Raw genomic sequence first — 22,925 nt, 5'->3', positions numbered from 1 at the left:
TATTAGTATATATATATATATATGTATATACATATATATATTATATAAATATTTTAGTAATTTTAATTTCGGGTCGGGTACGGGTTCGGGTACGGGTCGGGTATTAGAATTCCCATACCCGCACCCGCACCCGTTTCATACAATTCGGGTTTTACCCGAACCCGACCCGAAACCCGGTCAAATCGGGTTTTACCCGTCAAACTCGGGTCGGGTCGGGTCGGGTTGGGTCGGGTATGGGTATTAATGCCATCCCTAGTTCCAACAAATTTTGACAGTGTTTCCCACCAACTACTATCTTTTTCTTAATTATTGGACATGATCTACAACGCTATATAAAAAATTTAAAAATTTAGATATAAATATTACAATTTGTACACACAAATTGGTTGTAAATGTTGGTGTTCTCAAAGCAGGTGTATTTATTATTATTTTTTATTTTTGTATAGACAATGGAAACAGGGGATTAATTGGAGAACCAGCTTATCTTCAACCAATTATCATTGTTTTACCATCTATTGCTGCCGGAGATTGCAACTTTAGTGTTACATTTAAATGGGATGAAAATTATAGTATTCCCGGTGCTTTTATTATCAAGAACAATCACACATCACGCTTCTTTCTCAAGTCAGCCACCATCAATAATTTTTCTCAACAAAAGGTCGATTCATTTTGATTGTAACTCTTGGGTCTATCCTATCGACAAATACAAATATGATCGTATCTTTTTGACAAAATGATGTAAGTCATTTTTCATATATTTTCTCTAATATTACCATGTTAAAACTAATGATTGATTAGTCATTATACACCCACACACACTTATATATATACACATATTTTTTTGTAGACGATTTGCCGTGAAAAAGATACCAAAGACCTTTGAAGCCTATATAGAGATGAGGGAGCTCTTGCACTTGAGAGGGATGATGTCACTAGAAAATTTGAGGAATGGGATCGTATTTACAACTATGCATACTACAATGATGTCAGAAGAGTATCCTTATCCTCGATGATAGGAAAAATGGATCGAACCTACAAAAACTCGGTAAAGTTAATAAATTATATAAATTTTCATTTAAAGGTCATGTCTCACTAATTGTTTTAACGTGATATTATTAGATCCGAACTCGGAAAGTAGAATAGCATTGATCATGAGTTTGGACATTTATATTCCAAGAGATGAGAGGTTTGGACATCTCAAAATGTCCGATTTCCTTGCATATGGAATCAAGGCCTTGGTGAAGTCCTGTGTTTCCAGATTTAACTCCATCTTTGATAAGACCCCAAATGAGTTTGACTCTTTCCAAGATGTGTTGAACTTGTATGAAGGTGGATTGAAGCTTCCTCAGATTGATTTGATAAAACCAACTTAAAGAACAAATTCCTTTTGAGTTGATCAAGGAAATCATCACCATCGACGGAGATGCACTTCTAAAGTTCCTCGTGCGCAAGTCATTCGAGGTATTTAAATATTTTTTTATAACATATATCATTGAATATTAAATGTATAATTAGTTTTAGTGAAAAACTAATGAGTTTTTGTTTTTTTCCTTAATTTGTCATGTATTGTTATATTATTACACGGAGGACAAGTGGGCATGGAGGACTCGATGAGGAGTTCGGCAGAGAAATGTTGGCGAGGAGAGAACCCAGTCATTATCCAACTTCTCAAGGCAAATCAATCTTAACCTTTCAAATATATTAAACCTTATCATCATCTATTAAAATTTCTATGTCTCTTGATCATTTAATGACTTATTTGGGTAATATTTGCGGGAATTTCCTCCAACTAGCAAGCTTGATCCCGATGGAAATGGAGGTCAAACCAGCAAAAATCATCGCTTCTCACAATGAAAAACAAATTGAATGGTCTTTTCTCGTTGATGAGGTATAAATGAAATATATACATTTATATATACAAAAATGTATATACACTCGATACACACATATTTCGTTGATGAGGAATTATGATTCCTGCTTTAATTTCATATCTTATTTATATATAACAACAATATTATTTATCTAACCAAGCTGAATTAGCGAGGCATTAAACAAGAGACTCTTCATCTTGGATCATCATGACATATTAATGCCCTATCTCAAGAGAATCAATTTAATTGAGGGCACTAAGATATATGCAACAAGAACTCTTCTTCTTGCATGATGATGACACTCGAAACCATTAGCAATTGAGCTAAGCTCGCCAGAATCTCCCGACAAAGTCTACACTCCTGCTCAAAATGGCATAGAAGGAGCTATTTGGCAACTAGCTAAAGCTTTTGCTACAGTGAATGACTCTGGTGTTCATCAGCTCATCAGCCATTGGTACCTATGTTTTGCATTGATTGTTTGTATTAAATAATTTTTATCAACTGTTACACTACTAACAATTTTATTTAAATTTTTTTTAGGTTGAATACTCATGCAGAGTTATGGAACCATTTGTTATTGCAACAAATCGACAACTTAGTGTGGTTCATCCGATTTACAAATACTTATTAATATGCTGGAGGTATTTTTGAGTCCACTTTTTTCCCTGGAAAATATGCAATGGAGATGTCTCACTGTGGTTTATAAAAAGTTGGAATTTCATAGAAACGTGCTCTTTCTGACGATCTCATTAAAAAGGTACATACATTTATTTCTTAATTTTTGAAAACATTCGAAATAGATTTTTTATTATGGTTTAAAAATTTAGATATAGTTTATTATGAGTTATTTATATATTTTAAACAAATCATCAAGGCTTGTAGTATATAGGGAAATATATATTAAGTATTTGTTAGCAGAAGTAAGTTTAGATCATTAAGGGGTTGTTTGTTTGCAAGGAATGGAGTTGAGGAGGAATGAGATAGGAATGAGAATAAAGGGGAATGGATTAGGAATGGAAGGAAAACTGTGTTTGGTTGGAAGGTATGGGAGAGTAATTCATTGGGAATGGGAAAAGTAAATAGGAAATATATATGAAAAATGTCTTTTATGCCCTTATAGAGTAAATATTAAATAAATAAATATATTGCCAATAATATTATTTTATTTGTAATATATTGTCATTATTGTCATGATTATTTTTATAATTAATTTTTATAATTAATTTTTACAATCAACCTTCATTATTAATATTGTTGTTTTTGTTACAATGTTATCATTTTATTTTTTTATTATTTCGAATTAATTTAATTTTTTTGTTATTGTTGTTGTTGTATTTTTATAGTATTAATTTATTTGTAATATGTTATCATTATTATTTGTTTATAATGTTCTCAACATCTTTCCTATATATATAGATATTGTTTTTCATTTTTTTTTTTGGACAAAATGTGAAAAAAGTTTCAACCAAGGAACAAGAACAAACAAGGAATTGCAACCTAAACAAACAAACATACACCAAAAGATAAAGCAACCAAGTTCAAAGTGAGAATGAAAGTAGTGTCTTCAAACAATTTTCTTGGCATAAATAAAAAACTAAGGAAGCAAATTGGAGACATAGTCAACATTATTAAAAAGTTTAATTTGCATGGAGATGCTAAATAAGGTCGAATCTTGCACTTGTGTCCTCGATCACTTCTTCAATCACCGATCGGGGTTTCTATTAACTCGCCAAACAACATTCAATCAATCAATCTTCATCAACTTATCAAACAAACATCGTGAGAGAACTTAATATGAATATTGATACCATGTGGGGAAAATGACGATCTCGCTAGAAATACGCGACAAAAGCGTAGTTTCCTGCTGTATGGTAAGTTGAAAAAGATTTTCATTTGCGTTTCATTGTTAGGCAATTCTTGCAAGATGAACATTGCCTCATCGTCCGTCAACCCATCAATTTCAAATATAATTTCACCTAACAATGTTATCTTTTCATCACGCTCTGCAAGAGCAACTTTCTCGGCCTCTATGCGGGCTGCTTCACAAGCTTCACGAGCTTCTTCGCGAGCTGTAGAATCAGCTAGCGCCTGAAATCCTGGACCAACCATTTCTGCAAAGATATTCAAATTGTCATTTAGTTTATCAAATGATTGGTCCGTTGTTGGCATTTTCCTCTTACGACGCGTTTTTGATGTACCGGCATCAGATACCATAGGAGACTGAGTAGGAATGGGTTCTTCTGTTGACATAACAAAATCATCGGTGGCCATTTCAAAGAAAGCCATGTCATCATTCAAATTAATGTTCTCATGCTGATAATGCTCTGCATCATCGCCAATATCTCCTCCTGCAGTGCCTTGTGCTCTATCTTTTGCAAATACTTGGACTAGGTCGTTGAAAAATGGAAATGATTTTCCATAAAGCCCTGCAGCTTCTTTGTGAGACTACATTGCAATGAAAAGTAGAATTAGTAATACAAACAACATATAAAATAACAATATAAATTTACCAAATAACAGTTTGTACATACCTTAACGTACTCATCATATGCACTTTTTTCACATTCGATAGTGCACCTTTTATGATTCCAAACAAAACCACTTATTTTTAGTATGTCGGCAATTGCAGTGGTTTTGTCCTAAATAATTTAACTCGAGACTCAATATTGGGGACGGCCTTCAGTGTTGTTTGGGGAATCTTCTCCTTCATCATTCATTCCAATTGAATTTGGTACCCATTTTTGAACCCATTTTCTGCCCTCCAATAAGGATTTGTAGATAACTCAATTAATGAGTCAATAAGTGCTCTATCCTCATCCATAGTCCAGAAATGCTTGTTTTGTCCCCTGCCCCTTGATTGTGATTGTGAATCCATACTAGGAAAAAAAAACACAAAACACAAATGACATAATTATGATGTACCAACCAAATATATTTCATGACACATGTTGCCAAAATCCACAATGAGTACAATCTCACAAAATATAATAACTAGAGAATATGAAGAAATATATTTCATAACAAAAGAACATGTTGAGCAAGTGAAATATATTTCATGACACATGTCACACAAAACACAAATGACATAATTATGAAGTACCAACCAAATATATTTCATGATACAAGTTGCCAAAATCCACAATGAGTACAATCTCACAAAATATAATAACTAGAGAATATGAAACATCATATGTCAACCTAAACGCCAACTGTTATACATATCAATAGCCATATGAAGTCTAAATTGTGTCCACTTCTCAATTGGTTCAACAGCTGTGATATTTTCCATATCATCTTCTTCTTGTTCCTCTATGTTTAGGTTATCAATTTCATCTTCTGCCATCTCCCTCCTAATAAAATTATGTAACAAACAACACGCGTTGATGATACGTCGTTGAGTGATTATGCTATAGAAACTTGGACAAGATAAAATTTTCCACCGATTTTTTAGAAGAACGAATGCCCTCTCGATCACATTTCTCGCACTTGCATGTTTCATATTGAAAAATTCTTGAGGTGTGCGTGGTTGATGTCCATCGTCCCAAGTACTTAAGTGATAACGTTGCCCTCGAAAAGGAGCAAGAAAACCAGGGCAATTTGCATATCCAGCATCCACTAAGTTGTAGAAACCTAAGAGGTGTAAAAAAAAAGTACAATTTGTCTTATGGACCGTTGTTAGTAATATTAGATAAACAAATACAAAAAATAGAGGAACATATTATTTACCATTTGGAACTCTCAACCCATTAGGCTTTGTTATGGCATTCCTAAGAACTCGACCATCATGAGCTGAACCTTCCCAACCAGATAAGACATATGTAAATTGCATATCTTGATTACAGACACCGAGTACATTCGTCGTTATTTCAGACTTTCTTGATCTATATCTTGGACGATCAGCTTTAGGCACATTTACATGGATGTGTGTGCCATCTAATGCTCCTAGGCAACCCTAAGTTGAAATAAATGTCACTTACAAAATATAAATAAACCTAAAAAGGAAAAAAGTTAAGTTATTTACATTAAACCACTTCCATCTAAAGTCAGTTGAGTTTTCGGGTACAGGTTCTGGTTTTTTTAATAGAACGCCGTGGCAAAGAATGACTGACTTCAATACTGCATGGAAATGTCGGCTAACTGTTTCTCCAAATCGGACAAAATCAAATTTGATTATCCTATTCTTGACATGGTGTGCTATAATGTTAAGAAACATTGCTGTCATTTCTTGAACCCGACATTTACAGTGCCTCGCAACCCACCAGTAGTAGTTAGTAACTGACACAAATTATGGAAACATCGTCGCTCCATACACAACTTATCAATGCATTTTATATCACTTTCGTAAACCACACGGTGAAGGTATTCTTGTTGTCTACGACGCCGTGTAGATGTTGATACAATCTCCCGTTGAATCATTTTATTTCTATTGTTTCTTTGCTTGATTGCACATGCGGTGATCATGAGGCTCAGCACATAGATGTAAGACATAATCATTGTGGCATATCGTTGAAGTCGTTTAATATTCTTCATATCTAAAATAACAATTAATTATTTCAGTCTAATGTTTTTCCACGAAGATGTACATGAAGGATCATGCATTTTAAGTACTTTCATGGGATCATATATACAAACATGCACAAAAATGCTCAAAAACTCCATACTGAACAAAGCTAACAATAAATTCACAAATACATATATGTCAAGCACATCACACATATATATGTGAAACATAAGAGGGATTTCAAGTACATACCTGTGGCCACTTGAGCTCCCACTTCCACAATCGCCACTTCGCAACACCCTGCATATATAAACTCCAATGAATGCCACACACTTCATATATATAAACTAACATGACAACAAATATATATTCAAACATGAACACATGGAAGAATGATAAAGGTTTATATATCATGTGATTATTTCATTTGAGGTTTGGGTGTTTATATTTAATTGATTTAAGGTTTGGGTGTTTATATTTAATTGATTTGATAAAGCATAAGTTAGATTTTTATTATATTCAAGAATAATTATTCTCCAACAAATGGTTCATTTGAGTCTATAAGATGAAACTATCATCTTATATGTATAAAAAAAACCATTTCATATATCCAGTGGAGAGCATGATAATAATGGATATAGTCATTCATATTGATGATTAAGACATAATAAACTAAATGTGAAATGTGTCATAATAATAATAAATTGTAACTAAGTTTTTTTCAAATAAGTTTTTATTTTCATTCTTAACTAAGTTATATGTGTGATCAATTCAACATTTATTTTAGAAAGTGAGTGTGTACGTTTTTGTTTTGGCATGTAAGTCAAGTGATCAATGCAACATTTATTTGGAAAGTGAGTGGTGCTTTATTTTCTTTGAAGAGTAATCTCGTAAGGCATCATGAAAGCTCTTCTGAACATTCAAGAGTTATGTTGATGATTTTCAAAAATTTGTTGTTTTTGATTTTTTGTTTTTGGATAAAAATCATCTATACAATCATCAAGAAGATCAAGTAATTCCTGATCCTCTTCAGGAGGCTTTGTAATATATTACTGTGCAATTTGTATTTCTTCATACTGCTCATAAGTAAACATCTAGAATGTACAAGGAGAAATATGAGTTATTTTACATATTAAAGAACATGAAAAAATTTCAGAAGATAAGAAAGAAGAAATAAAGAACATGAAGAAGAACAAGGAGAAAAGAAGAAATCTAGAATGTTGAAGATCCAAATAAGGAGAGAGAAACAGGACAAGCTTGAAGATACTAACCAGTATCCATCAAAGAAAAGTGCGAATACTATCATTTCGTGTAGAAAAATGCAAACCTTGAAGATTGCGAGGCTGTCGAATGGATTTCTAGCACAAACCGACAGCAGCGGCGGTGGTGGTTTCTCTGCAGCTTTCTCTCACGGACCAGAGGAAGAGGAAAGGAGAATGACAAAAGTTGAGTGGAAAAACTTAAAAGGGCAAGGGTAAAATGGACATTTGTTCATCCGGATTGGGCATTCCTCACACAATTGGGTTGAATGCCAATCAACCCTCTCCCCTCATCTCATTCCTCATAAATTCCTCCCACATTCCCAAGCCTGTCAACCAAACAAAGCATTGGGCCCATTCCCAATCTATTCCCAATCCATTCCCAATCCAAGCCTTGCAAACAAACAACCCCTAATTATAGCAATTGATGCACCATTTCTACCTGCAAAACATATGGGACAGGAAATACGGATAATCTTCTGATTTATTAATTTGTTTATTTATTTATCTATCATATTGCTGATATGATTTAATGCAACTGTGCTCTTTCGCCTATACAAGTTGGCTTTTATTTAAAAACGTCAATGTCAATTGTTACTTATATTAATTGATGTAGCATTCATTGATGATAAATTATTTGCCCATGGTTTATAAATATGTACTGTTTGCATATGGTGAGAGCAATAGGTCACTTCATCAAGTATAGATAAACTTTGAACCATCCATATTTTATTGAAAAATAAAATAATACATAATGATTTAAATGATGATATAACCGTGATAAAATCAATAAAATTAAAAAAAAATCTAAATTAATTATTAAGCCACACAACTTGTGAGTGAGATGGGGATAGAAGGCTAAAGTCGATAGCAATAGGTCACTTCAACAGATAAATAAATTGAACCTTCTACATTTTATTGAAAAATAAAATAATACATGATGATTTAAGTGATGATATAACCATGATAAAATTAATAGAAATAAAAAAAATCTAAAATTTTAAATTACACACAACTTGTGAGTGAGATGGGGACAGAAGGCTAACAATTAATAGCAATAGATCACTTTAACACATATAAATAAATTGAAGCATCCATATTTTATTAAAAAAAATAATACATAATGATTTAAATGCTGATATAACCCTGATAACTTGTGAGTGAGTCAGGGATAGAAGGCTGGGAAGTATGGGCACGGGCACTAGTCATGTCATGGCTATCATCCTTCGCAAATTCATATAAAAATAACCATAATTAAAAAATTGTGATAACATCAAGTGCACAAGATAAAAAAAAAAATTATTAATCTTATCTTTTCACACTATTACAAATATATATAACTTGCTAAAGCACATATATGTTAACAAAATGTGATTATCCTAATTAACCTCATATCCTAATTTTTAAATTAAACATGGTTTAGAGGAGTTGCAGTGGAGGATCCAAGCAACCCTAATAATGTCCAGCTGCTCATAAAGAACTACCCATACGCTGTAGATGGCCTTGCAATATGGTAGGCAATCCACACATGGGTCACAGAATACTGCACCATTTACTACCCAGATGATGCAACATTACAAGCAGACGTACAAGTCCAAGCATGGTGGAAAGAGATACGTGAAGTTGGCCATTGTGACAAGCAGCATGAAACATGATGGCCTTCCATGAAGCTCGTCAGTGAACTAATTCACACATGCACCACCCACTACAAGAAAAAATGCTATTTGCTACACATATATTTGCGACATATAAATGTGCCACAGATTTGCAACACAAATTGCAGCCATTTGTGACAAAAACCAAAAACATTGCAGATATAACCAAATTGCGTTGCAAAAAATTGACCGTCCAAGATGTTGCAAATTTTGTCGCAAAAGTTTTTGCACCTACCATGTAATGGTTTGCGACACGGACTGCGACACATTAATTGCAACGATCTATTGGCGTCGCAGAATTTGTCGCAAACGTTGGCACCATGCATGCAATTGGTTTGCGACACAGATTGCGACACATTATTTGCAACGATTTGTTGGCATCACAAATTGTGTCGCAAAATTCGGACGCATATGAAATTGGTTTGTGACACAGATTGCGACACATTATTTGCAATGATCAATTTTCATCAAAAATGTGTCGCAAATTTTAATAATAATAAAAAATATATTTCTCCCCTCCCAAAAAGATGGGTTTTGGTTTGTGGGTAAATGCAAGAGAACTTTGCTTTATAATTTACCATAATATGATTTGTTGAGAAGGTATCTCCACGGAAGGCAACTCGGAATCGGTTGTCGGAAGTGGGGTTGTGAGGAGGGAAAGAACAATTGTGAATGTCCTAGCTTTGTCTAGATTAAATATAATATTTTTTTTAAAAAACTAATTTTTTATTAATATTAAATATTTTTTTAATCATTTCACATTAATAGTTTGAACTGTAAATAAAAATTGAAAAATAGAGAGAGTAGTGAAGTCCTAATTAAAATAAAGAAAGTAAATAGTCACATTTAAAAATTCTCCCATTTTTAATAGTGATTATATATCAACTAGACTTCAAAAGTATATTTTTTTTAATATTAACTTGAGATGATCACCAAAGTCTTGATTATTTTTTTCTCAGCTTGGAGAAAATTAAACCCGTTATTCAATAAATTCATATTTCTTAAGAGTCAAAAACAATCAAAATTTAAATTACATACCATCGTCCAGATGTTATAAATATATCTAATTAAAATCATTGATCCTACATTTTATATTACCAAATATATACGATGACTTTTTGAATTATTGAATTTATTCTAGATTAAAATATTTTTTTAATCATAAATTATAATTTTTCTTATTTTAATTTTGTGCCCTTGTAATAATTTTGTAATTCCTTAGTAAATTTATATACAACTTTGTTGTATATGGCTCATATACATGGTGAACGGACAAATACATCGAGATGTGTTGGGGGTGCTGGGGCAACGCCCTGTGGTACGATACGGAGATATTTTGATAAATCTCATATATTTCAAGTTCTTTGTTCACCGTCAAATTGTTCTTCATTTCACAATAGATCCTCATCTGGTTTAAAATTTTTTTTTAAATAAAAATAATAATAGTCATACGTTTTTAATGGACCTTCATGAGACACATGTCTGTGCAACTTCAAAAATTCTACAAAGGAAAAACAAGCATTTCTATTTTTAGAAAAATTTATTCAACCTTTTTTCAAAGTTTCATTCAAAATAAAGCTCTATTAATCACAAACCTGGAACACATCCCGAGGTAAATCCAACGGCCATTTTTTCCAAGCATCACGTCCTTTTCCTGCACACGACTTCCGACTCTACCGAGTGAACAGTTAAACGAAGAGACCACATCCTAGGCAAACATGCGGTTAGAATAAGGCATGGGTTATCCTTATTCTAAAAGCTTCGGGAATGGCAGCACTCTTGGGATCATCCACGTCTTCAATCCCATGCTCTGTTTCTTCTGGGACTGGGGCTGAAAAGAAAGCAGCACAACGTCCGGCGGTGCTCCCGAGAAATGAGTTTGCACGTCAGAGATGGGTCCGGTGAGGAGCTGAGTAAAGTCCGGGAGGTGGTACTGGAGGTGGGTCATGCTCATGTCCATCGCTCGTCGGTGCGGATCGTGTCGCTGAGGGAGTGCTCTTCTACTTCCATTTGCTCGTCGGTGCCGTCATTTGGATTTTAGGGTCAGTTTTTTTTTTGTTTGTTTTTTTCTCTGATTTTTTTCAGAATGAGATGTAATTACGGTTCAATTTAAGGATGTATTAATTAAATTGGTTTATTTTTGGGGATAATTTATGTGCAGTTCTTTATAGACCTTTCGGCATTGCGCTTGCTTTGCGGGTCTTGCCAATCTCGCTGTAGATTTGATCAAAATCCCCATCAAAGTTATCAGATGGTCAATCTCTCCAATGTTTTTCTTGTTTTGAATCCCTTCATTTGATGACGATCTCGAGTGTTTTCTGTTTTTCTTTACATTTGATGACGATCTCGAGTGAAAAAGGAGCTTTGAATTAACTGAAAATTCACAGGTACATTGAACAAAAAAGAAAACAGCAAGCATTGCATAATTGTTTAAAGAATTTCTTTAAATGGGTTTGATGTTTCCTGTAACATTTCAATGTATGTTATATTACTGTTTAGAGGTATGTATGCATAGAGTTTCTTCCAAACATGAACAAGAAACAGAGAACTTCTTTTGTCCTCTCCCAAAAATGTTCCTGCCAGTCTGAAAATGGTTTACGTATAATAAATAATCATTCTATTGATCAATTGAGAAGAGCTTAACAATACCTGCAACAAGAAAACCAAGGAATGCCATAGAATTGCAAATATCATCTCCCATGATTTTATGAGCCTTATCTAACTAGGTTTATACTCATACTAGCAATGAAGCATTTTAGTTTGGAGCTGCGAAGTACATGTCGGAATGATTGATTGGAAAGAATGTTGTTCGATGTATGATACTAGGATGATGTCTTCTTCTGATGTCCAAGGACCTTTTTTTATCCCAACCTTATGACAGCATGGAGGTCTCCCCATCATAGCACACCAGCTTCTCTCTTTTTATCTACCTTTCTCCTTATCTCCCTTATATTAGTGTCTCATCAACATGTGAGTGCTATATATATATAGATATATATATATATACATACAAGTTGAAGAAAGCTTCTCTTTTTCTTTTGATACTCACATGATTCAGTGAAACATGCAGCAAAAGTTGAAACTTGATTTTTGTCATGTTACGTTTGTATGTAAATACATATATAATAATTATATAAGTATATCTGCATTAGATTATTAAGGGAAAATAATTAATGATGATCTTGTTCATGACAAAGTTTGGTAGATCTCTTTTTGTACGCATGTATGTACTTATGCCTGTGCCTGTATTATACAAGTACATCTCTTTCATTGATTGCTAATGTTTGTGCTCAACTTGGTCTTGTAGGCCATGCATGGAGGTTCCCGTAGACACGTGAAAGTCTTCTTAGTGTATCATTAGGTAATAGTTTATTTTTTCTTGTTTTTAGGAATTATATATTTAGTACCCTTTTTGAATGAAAATATCTGAGTTTTATTCTTATTGAGTTTGAATGTTTTTCTCTCCACTTGTTCTTTGATAAAAATTTCTAACATTATCAGGGGCATGAGGTTTATAGAATATTAGAATATATAAGTTAGTTTGTTATACAACTTATAACTCATCATTGCATTTTATTTTGTATTTCACTAATTTGAGAATAATATATTTATAATTGCTTAAATTTGTTATATATCTCTGTTTTTATTTTGATCTTTGATTATTATATATGTTGTTTCTTCTTATCTACACTACATCACCTATGTTTGTGGTTGATATAAGTGAAAAAAAAAACTAAAACATGAGAAAAACTTCAAGCAATATAAAATATTGTCGTTAGATATTTATTTTGTGCTAAATGGGTTAAATATTAGCTAATCAAATGTATTGAAGTGGAACAAAGAAATATTAATGGAACAAAGAAATATTAATGTATTGCATCTAGTTTATATCAATCACAATTTTGGGATATTAAAGACCTCATTATATTCAATTTTGGGTATTACAACTACCGCATGGACTAGTTGCATTTAGCAACAAAATATTGTACCCTATTGTAATTGCCTCATTTGCCAATGCCTATTATCTGTTTACATTAATTATATTCATATATATAGCATTGTTTTTAGAACATTTTATTTAATTTTAATCAAGACTGGTTGATTTTGACAGTTTGGTTCTTTCATCCTTCATTATTTGTAATATCTCAACTAAAGCTTTATTAATTAAATATTTTAGTGGTCTCAGTGACCCGATTCGTCAGCTAAAGGTGAGCCTGTAAAATGTAAATTACTATTACATTACATGCTGTCACTAAGATTGTTCCCATGTTTACGGTTGATGGCAAGAAGAACTTATAAAAGAAAAATCTTCTTGAGGCAATTGACTCAGAACCAACCGTGGACACTTTAAAGTCCAAAATGCCCGTGAGAGCTTAAATCAACTAAGAGTGAGCCTCAACCGGTCACTAATTTTGCCACTCATTGATAATATTGATTCAGAAGAAGAAATAGATGTTGACATGGAAGACGTCCGTGAATTATGTGATCAACTACAGAATGCACATTCCTTCAGTGAAGATGACTCAGCAGTGATAGTTGAAACTGTGGATGGCACTACTGCAGAAGAAATTTTGGTTACAAAGACTGATCTAGAACATGATGCTGGACTATTACATTTTGGACTATTACATTTTGTATTTGTTTGTTGTATTAGATGTTTGAATTATTATATTTTGTATTGCATTGTTATTCTGGATATTTATTGATCGGAATGTTTATTTTGAAAAATATTATAAAAGTTATTGTTCAGGATTGTAAATTAGGTTTTAAAATTGGTTTGTGAAAATAGTTAAAAATTATTATAAATAATCATGGTTATAAATAATTCATTTGCGACATAATTTCTGATGTCGCAGAATATCTCACTAAGATGCAACACAATTTGCGACACAATTTGCAACAATCGAAATGTGTTTCAAATTTTGTTGCAAAACAGTGCACACATTTGCAATACAATTTGCGAAAAATAAAGTGGGTCACAGAATTTGTTGCAAAAAGACTCAATATTTGCAACACAATTTGCGATGCGTAAAGTTTTGCGACAATCAAAATAGATTGCAAAGAATGTTGCAAAACTCTAAAATAGTTGCAATATTTATTGCGACACAGAAATTGTGTTGCAATAAATTGTCACATATCGATGCAAATTGAATGACAAATATTGTTTCAAAGATCCATGAATTGCGATTAAATTTGCAATGTTTTTATTTTGTGTTGCAAATTTGCGACACAGTCTTCAAAAGTGTCGCAAATGTTTGTGACATCTGAAACACAACATATTTTATTGTGTCGCAGATTATGTTGCAAATTGCTATCTGCCACACATTTTTGACTTTTTGTGTCGCAAATTGCGTTTTTTTGTTGTAGTGACCATCATTTGGATTGCATCGGCATTGCATGCTTCTTTTAACTTCGGTCAATACCCGGCCGTATGCGGTTACACGCTAAAGCATGGCCAACTGTCGACCATCGATTAATGCACGAAGCCGGGTTCACCGAATACTGAAATGCTTACAACCGACCTAGATAAGGTTTTCTTGAAAAACTATCACCGGTGAGTCGCAAACAACGCTAGGGATTTCACCGATTGAGATATTATCTAAGCATGCTTCTGATGAGGTGTATTTGGGAAAGAGGGACTCAGAGGTGGACTAATGATGAAAAGGCTTTGGCAGCATTTAGAAGGTTTGGAACAAGGCTTGAAGAGAATGAGAAGGAGATAGTGGCAAGGAATGAGGACCCTAATCTTAAGAATAGGAATGGACATGTGAAAATTCCTTATTCCTTGCTCTATACTACTAGTGATCCTGGTCTCACTGCCAAGGGAATTCCTAATAGTGTTTCCATTTAATGATGAGATGGGGATGTTAGTACGGTGCGTTGGAGTAAGTTGTTGACGTACTCGGTGTTTAATTAATTTCTCTTCCCCAATAAATAAATAAATAAAACGGTGTGGCTTGCTATGGTTTAATTAAATAAAACATAGAGTTTGGGATTGATGCTCATCATTTCTATATTGTAGGATTAATTTTTTTTTTAAAAAAAACAATTGACTTTGAAGGTAAAATTATGACATTACATAAACTGGATAGCAAGATCCATAATTAAAAGGGAGTGAGGCGCCAAGTGACTTTGAAAACCCAATTTATCATAAGAAATATTTATTTCATTTTTCAATTAGAGGTATTGAGTAGATTTGCATAGCTACTGTTTTTAAGAACTTATAACTCTACTCTTTGTAAAGTACAAGCCTTAACTTAATAATAAAAAAAATGTTGCACTATAGAGAAAGTTAATGATAACGATGACGGTGATATTAATAACAACTACGATGATGATGATAATAATAGTAACAAGAATACTATTTAAAATAAACAATGACAACAATAAGTTTAATACAAAGTGAAATACAAGCTAGTTCATTGTAAAAACTTGAACCAGATTGAATAGTTTGGTTCAAATTTGGACTAGTTTTGAGTTGAAGTTTAATTTGGTTAAGGCTGGATTTAAATATAAAAAAAAAAGGTTCAATTAATTTTTTTTTTAATTTACAAATTCAAACCCAACCAAAGTCATTGATGAACACTGCCAGGGGAATTGGTTGAACACTATGATATAGTTTAGCCTTTGCCTATGAATAAATACCAACTTGAGGTTGAGCTTTATGTGGATCCAATAAATATTTTGCATCAACATTGCTAGTTAATTGAGCTATATGAATAAAATAATCCCATATTAAGAGTTCCTCAAAGATATCAATGTATATGCGTAATTTCATTCAAATATCTAAATCTTGCTAACGAGCTCACAGAAAATGTAATATTTAGTCATTTATTGTTAGCAAGAATTAGCACACTATTAGTGGGTAAATTTTTCCAGTGACTACCTAAGTTTGGCCTTATATCAGTTGGAGCACTAACTTTCAATTTGTATCAAAATGAGCATCAAATTTTAATTTCATCTTTTTGGCAGTGTAATTGGGGATTTCCGGTGGATTTTTGGTGACGTGGACGTCGGAAAGCTTTCGTGGATGCCCTGGGTCCACGTCACCAGGGCTACAGTATTCTAGACAGAGAGGAAAAGAAAATGATGATGGAAGAGAAGCTGATGTGTACGTCCTACATGAACAAAAAAAAACTACATTAGTTAAGTGGCTGAGTTGGTGAGTCGGTGACGTGGACTCAGGGCATCCACATCTCCAAAAATCCACCGGAAATCCCAATTACCCAGCTAGAGAAATGAAATTAAAACTTGGTATTTATTTTGATACAAATTGAAAGTTAGTGCTCAAACTGATATAAGGACAAACTTAAGTACTCACTAGAAAAATTTACCCCCCTATGAGCACTAAAATATAATACTCCAAAACTAAAAATTTCTATGCAAAGTAGTCAGACCCGACATGGGCATTGACCCTGTTAAACCCAAAGGTCATGAGTCGATGAGCTCGACTGGGTCGAATCGGGTTGAACCGGGGTCAATAATAAAATATTAAAAAAATACTATAATAATTAATCATGATAATGTATATTTAATAATTTAAAAACATAATTAATTAAATATAATATTTAAAACTTTAATTTTATATATTTTCTTTAATTTTCAAAACAAGAGTTGCTCAAAAAATCAAAACAACTTTATCATTGGGCAAAAAAACCCTTTGATTTTTCCAAATTCCTTGGAAGTCCTTTTTTTCCTAAAATTACTTTTAAGTCCAACGGCTAGATAACTTCAGGTTTACTATTGTTAAATCATGTTTAATTTTTAGTTTTACTCTTTGGTTTTGGTACTTTGAATTTACTATTCTCACATCACCTTCAGTTTTTAGTTTTGCTCTTTAGTTTTTTGTGTATCCGCCTATTATTTAGCGAATCTATTTAAATTTGTGTGTTGTTGAACATAATTTGAACTTCCAAAGGTGGCGGCAGGGGTGAAATAGAACTGGTTGTATAAAGGAGGATTGCAGAGGATAATTTTTTGTCATAAGAACTTATTGGAATAAACAAAAAGTTCCAGGGACTAATAAATAATTTTCTTTATTAAAATATCTTAAATACAATTAAATTTAATATGAAAATTTTAATTTTATATAATATCATTGGTTTTAAAAACAAATATTAAATATTAAAACACCTAATAATTCTCCACTCCCCCTCCCCCCTCTCTCTGGGGACTCAAAAAATAAAAATAAAAATAAAAATCACATGCACACTCATACTCTCGCGCGCGCACAGACACACACTCTCTCTTTTCTCCCTCACTTTTTTTGGCTACCCTTTTCTCTCTTTCTTTTGTCCCTCACTTTCTCCGGCCGCCCCTTCACTTTCTCTCACTACCTGCACTTTCTTTTTTTCCTTTTGTTGTAGCTCTCTCACTTCCTCTCGTCGTCGGCTTCTCCCTCACTTCCTCTCACCACTGGCATTCTCTCTTTTTTTTTCTCTCGCTGTCTCTCCCTCACTTGCTCTTTTTTAACTCGTTAGATCCTGCTTGGTCAACCGGTCTTTGGGTAAACCGACTGGGTCATCAAGTTTTTGGATGTGTTATTTTAAGGCCGAGTCAAAGGGTGTAGCCAGACCGGCCTCATACGCAGGTTCTCGGTTTTTTCAGTCGAACAGGTTGGGCCGGTCCATATTTAATTACCATGCTTCTTTGTTATTTCTTGAGTTCAAAATCGATCTTTATTTATATCAAGTGATCTAGCAATAATTGAGGTACTAATAAGTTGATGACGGGCGCATAGATGATGTGGCATGCGCGTACATGGAGAAATACGACTCAAGGGCATTTCGCTAATTTGGCGGGCGACGAGATTTTGTGGTTTTACCTGTTCTATTTGATGGGAAACGGGTCAAGGAACAAAACCGTGAGTCATACCAAAATTTGGTCAAATTCCATCGTTTAGGCCTCGAAAACCCTAATTTTGCTATTTTTAGTAATAATTGATTTCGTTATATCTTAGGATAGAAATCTCCGATTTGTCGACCAGTCCGTGGCAATTGTCTTTATTTTTGATAGATCTCTTATTTCTTGTCGATATTTGAGAATTTACTATTTTTTTGGTAAATTTTCGAATTATCTCCTTTCTTAGTGCTATTTTCGCCTATTTAATGTAAGCCTATGGGCAAGAGGAAATCAGTTTTGTAATAATCATTTTCTTGAGTAATAAGATTTTACTCTTCACAATTCCTGGTTATCTTTGATCAACAGGGTTTTGACAACTTATTACCGGGTATTCGTGCACGAATCAACGGTCTCGAGTATACCGCTGCATTAGTTTGGTACCAGAGCCGAATCGATCATGCTACCACGAGGACGAGGTGCAGGTCGCCCTACGCAAAGGATGGAGGAGATCTACGATCGTGAGGACGATGCTAGATTTGAGCAGCGAGTTGGCGGCCTCTTAGACCGTCAGATGGAGAGGATGATGGAGGAGCTTACTGAACGGATTACCCAAATGATGGGTAGCATTAATTAGGGCGTGTTTCCGAGAGTGGAAGTGAAGGCACCATTGAGGAAGACAATGGCTACTTTGCTGATGTTGCCCTGGCAGGGCGATGAGGAGGGCAAGATCGTGGGGGTGACAATCGACACAACCGCGATGAGGATAGGCGTTGGGAATCTGGTATACGGGTCGATATTTCATAATTCCATGGTGGGCTACAAGCGAAGGAGTTCCTTGACTGGCTGACCACTGTCGAGGAGATCTTGGAGTTCAAAGGGGTCCCGGATGATAGAAGAGTGGCGCTAGTGGCGACGTGGCTGCGTGGGCTCGCAACCGCATGGTGGCAACAACTGAAGCTCAAACGTAGCAGGTTGGGAAAGGACAAGATCAACTCCTGGGAGAAGATGAAGAAGCACATGAGCTCCAATTTCTTACCCCACAATTACCGTAGCGTGATTTTTCGATGGGATTGCATAATCTACGACAAGGAGCTCGCACCGTGGAGGAGTACACCACGGAGTTCTATCAATTGCTGGCTCGGAATGAAGTTCAAGAGTCAACTAATCAATTGGTGGCGAGGTACATCGGTGGCTTGCGGACCAAAATCCAGGAGACCGTCAACCTGTTCGACCCAATCTCCATCTCGGCAGCCCATCAACAAGCTTTGATTATTGAACAGCAATAGTGGCGTTCAGTCCCATTGAGTTTTGGGGGAACACCTGGAGGAGGCCGTCCGACTCCTTCTTCAACGGGTGGGCCGGCCCGAGGGGGAATTACTGCGGAGCGTTGCACAGGACCTACCATGACCAGGGGAACAAATAGCAACGTTCAGTGTTTCAGTTGTGGAGAAAAGAGGCATCGTCAAGTGGATTGCAGGAAGGCAGGGAAGAGAGTTATGCTTGTCGAGGAAGAAGAGGAGACGGGAGACATTCTTCCGCCTGTATTTGATAAAGATGTCCTTGATGAGGAGATTGTTGAAGGTGACATTGGTACGGCCTTGGTCGTACGAAGATCCTGCTTAACACCCAAGGCTACTAAAGATGATTGGCAGCGATCTAATATCTTCCAGTCCACCTGTACTATCCTTGGAAAGATATCCAAGTTTGTGATTGATGCAGGTAGTTGGGAGAACATTATCTCTGACGAAGCAGTACAAAAGCTGAATATCTCCACTGAGCGACACCCAACGCCGTACAAGCTTGCTTGGCTCAAGCGGGGTGGCGAGCTTATGGTTAGCAAGCGCGCTTTGGTCACCTTCTCGATTGGCCCGAAGTACAGAGATGAAGTATGGTGTGACGTTGTACCAATGGATGCCTGTCATTTATTATTAGGCAGGCCTTGGCAATACGATCAGAAGGTGATACACGATGGCCGCGCAAACTCTTATAGCTTTGTCTACAGTGGCGTGAAAATAGTATCGGTGCCCAACAAGCCTGTGGAAGCACCAAATGCCACCAACACCAACCTGTTGTCCTATGCGCCATTTAGGAGAGAGTTACAGGATTCAGGAACTGCTTTTGTCTTGCTCGGGAAAATAATCACCGAAGATGTGGAGATGTCGGAAATTCCAGATATCGTTCTTCCTTTACTTGACGAGTTCCAAGAAGTTTTCCCTGATGATTTACAGGGGGGACTTCCACCCCTGCGGGACATACAGCATCAGATAGAGCTCCAGCCTGGCTCTGTCTTGCCACACCGACCACACTATCGGATGAGCCCGAGGGAGCATGAAGAACTAAGGCGTCAAGTAGAAGAACTATTGGCGAAAGGACATATTCGCGAGAGCATGAGCCCATGCGCGGTCCCCGCTTAATTAACACCAAAGAAAGACGACACTTGGCGCATGTGTGTGGATAGCCAGGCTATCAACAAAATCACTATCAGGTATAGATTTCCTATTCCTCAATTAGATGATCTGCTTGACCAGATTTGCGGGGCTACGTTGTTCACACGCCTAGACTTGAAGAGCAGGTATCACCAGATTCGCGTGCGGCCTGGTGACGAGTGGAAGACAACGTTTAAGATGCGTGAAGGGTCGTACGAGTGGATGGTGATGCCTTTTGGGCTTTCCAATGCCCCTAAAACCTTCATGAGGGTCATGGACCAACTTTTGCGCCCATTCATTGGCAAATTTGTGGTTGTGTATTTTGATGACATCCTCATTTATAGCCCTGATGAGAAGATGCATCTTGTACATGTTCGAGATGTCCTCACCACTCTTCAATCCCAAGAGTTCTATGCCGCAAAGAAAAAATGTGCCTTCTTCACAACCAAGGTATTGTTTTTGGGTTATGTTGTTTCAGGGGAAGGAATACAAGTGGACGAGGCCAAGATCAAGACTATACAAGATTGGCTATCACCAAGGTGCGAAGCTTCCACGGCCTTGCATCCTTCTATCGGTGGTTCATCGCTCACTTTAGCAGCATCATGGCACCGTTGACTGAGTGCATGAAGGGCAGCAAATTTACATGGACCGCCGACGCCGAGGTTGCTTTCCAATTGATGAAGGAACGCTTAACAACTGCCCCTGTCTTGGCACTTCCTGACTTCGCCCATCCATTTGAGCTTCACACAGACACATCCAAGATGGGCATTGGGGGTGTCCTAAGTCAGCAATGGCAGCCCGTTGCATTTTACAGTGAGAAGCTGTCTGGCACACGCTTGAATTATAGCACCTACGACATTGAGTTTTATGCTGTAGTGCAAGCTATCAAGCGTTGGACGCATTACCTCATCCAACGAGAGTTCATTCTATACACAGACCACGCCGCCCTATGACATATACATCAACAAGATAAAGTGTCAGCCCGCCATGGACGATGGGTGAACTTTCTAGATGAATTTACCTTTGTTGTGAAGCACAAAGCAGGGGTCTCTAATCGTGTGGCGGATGCGCTCAGCAGGCGAAGCAAACTATTAGTCACATTACGAGTCGAGGTACCTGGTTTTGACCCTTTTCGTAATTTATTTGTAACTGACCCATATTTCTCGGAGATCCTCCAAGATGTACAGGCGGCAAAACGGATGGATTTCCTACTCCAGGATGGATTCTTGTTCCGGGAAAACCAGCTCTGTGTTCCAGATTGCAGTTTACGGGTGCACATTATCAAAGAGTTGTACGGTGAAGACCATGTGGGAAGAGACAAGACGCTCCAGTTGATTCAAGCTTCCTACTTCTGGCCAGGCATGCGTAAGGATGTTGAAAAGTTTGTTCAACGATGCCGAATATGCCAGATCTCCATAGGGGGCGCAACCAATTCTGGGCTCTATATGCTGTTGCCAGTACCTTCTCAGCCATGGATGGACATTAGTATGGACTTTGTGCTGGGTTTGCCACGAACTCAGCGTGGTAACGACTCTATTTTTGTAGTGGTAGACCGTTTTTCAAAGATGGTGCATTTTATTCCTTGCAAGAAGACGACGGATGCTGTCAATGTGGCCCAGCTATTCTTCCGTGATGTCTACCACCTCTACGGCCTACCATCCTCAATTGTCTCCGACCAGGATACACGGTTTCTTAGCCACTTTTGGCGAAGTGTGTGGAAAATGGTGAACACTCGACTCAATCTTAGCAGTGCCTATCACCCTCAGACGGATGGGCAAACTGAAGTCGTTAACCGCTCACTGGGTAACTTGCTTCGTTGTCTTGTGGGGGATTATCTTAAAGGGTGGGATGTGAGATTGAGTTAGGCAGAATTTGCTCACAATCATGCTACAAACAGAAGTACAGGGTTCAGTCCATTTCATGTGGTGTACTCGGCAATTCCTCATGGGCCCCTCGATTTTATTCCCCTACCAGCGAAGACTCGGATCCATGGGAAAGCGGCTGACTTTGTAACGAGCTTACAGAACATTCATAAGACCGTTCTTGACAACTTTAACACCGCCAACATACGTTACAAGCAACATGCAGACCAACGGCGCCGCCATGTTGAGTTTGAGGTTGGGGACTTTGTGTGGGCAGTGTTGTCCAAGGAGCGTTTTCCAGCTGGGGAGTACAATAAGCTTAAGGCCAAGAAAATTGGGTCCGTTAAGGTTATTGAGAAGATCAATTCAAATGCATACCGGCTTCAGCTCCCGAGCCACATCCGTACTGCTGCCGTCTTCAATGTCAAGCATTTGATACCCTATTATGGTGACTCTTCTGACGACGACAATTCGAGGGCGAATTCTCTCCATCCAGGGAAGAATGATGAT

At 36.2% G+C, this 22,925-nt stretch overlaps 1 long non-coding RNA gene and 1 pseudogene across 1 annotated transcript; both read left to right on the top strand.

Annotated features, from left to right (window-relative positions):
* The first annotated feature begins 233 nt into the window (after positions 1 to 233).
* Positions 234 to 15,137, top strand: LOC120274660 (annotated as a pseudogene).
* On the top strand, positions 11,006 to 12,607 carry LOC120274463. The gene is made up of 3 exons (XR_005540935.1): positions 11,006 to 11,328; positions 11,448 to 11,673; positions 12,594 to 12,607. It is a non-coding gene; the product is annotated as an uncharacterized LOC120274463 (long non-coding RNA).
* Positions 15,138 to 22,925: the final 7,788 nt, after the last annotated feature.

This window comes from Dioscorea cayenensis, chromosome 13 (genome assembly GCF_009730915.1).
Source record: "Dioscorea cayenensis subsp. rotundata cultivar TDr96_F1 chromosome 13, TDr96_F1_v2_PseudoChromosome.rev07_lg8_w22 25.fasta, whole genome shotgun sequence".
Lineage (NCBI taxonomy): Eukaryota > Viridiplantae > Streptophyta > Magnoliopsida > Dioscoreales > Dioscoreaceae > Dioscorea > Dioscorea cayenensis.
This window is presented reverse-complemented; position numbering and strand designations above follow the sequence as displayed.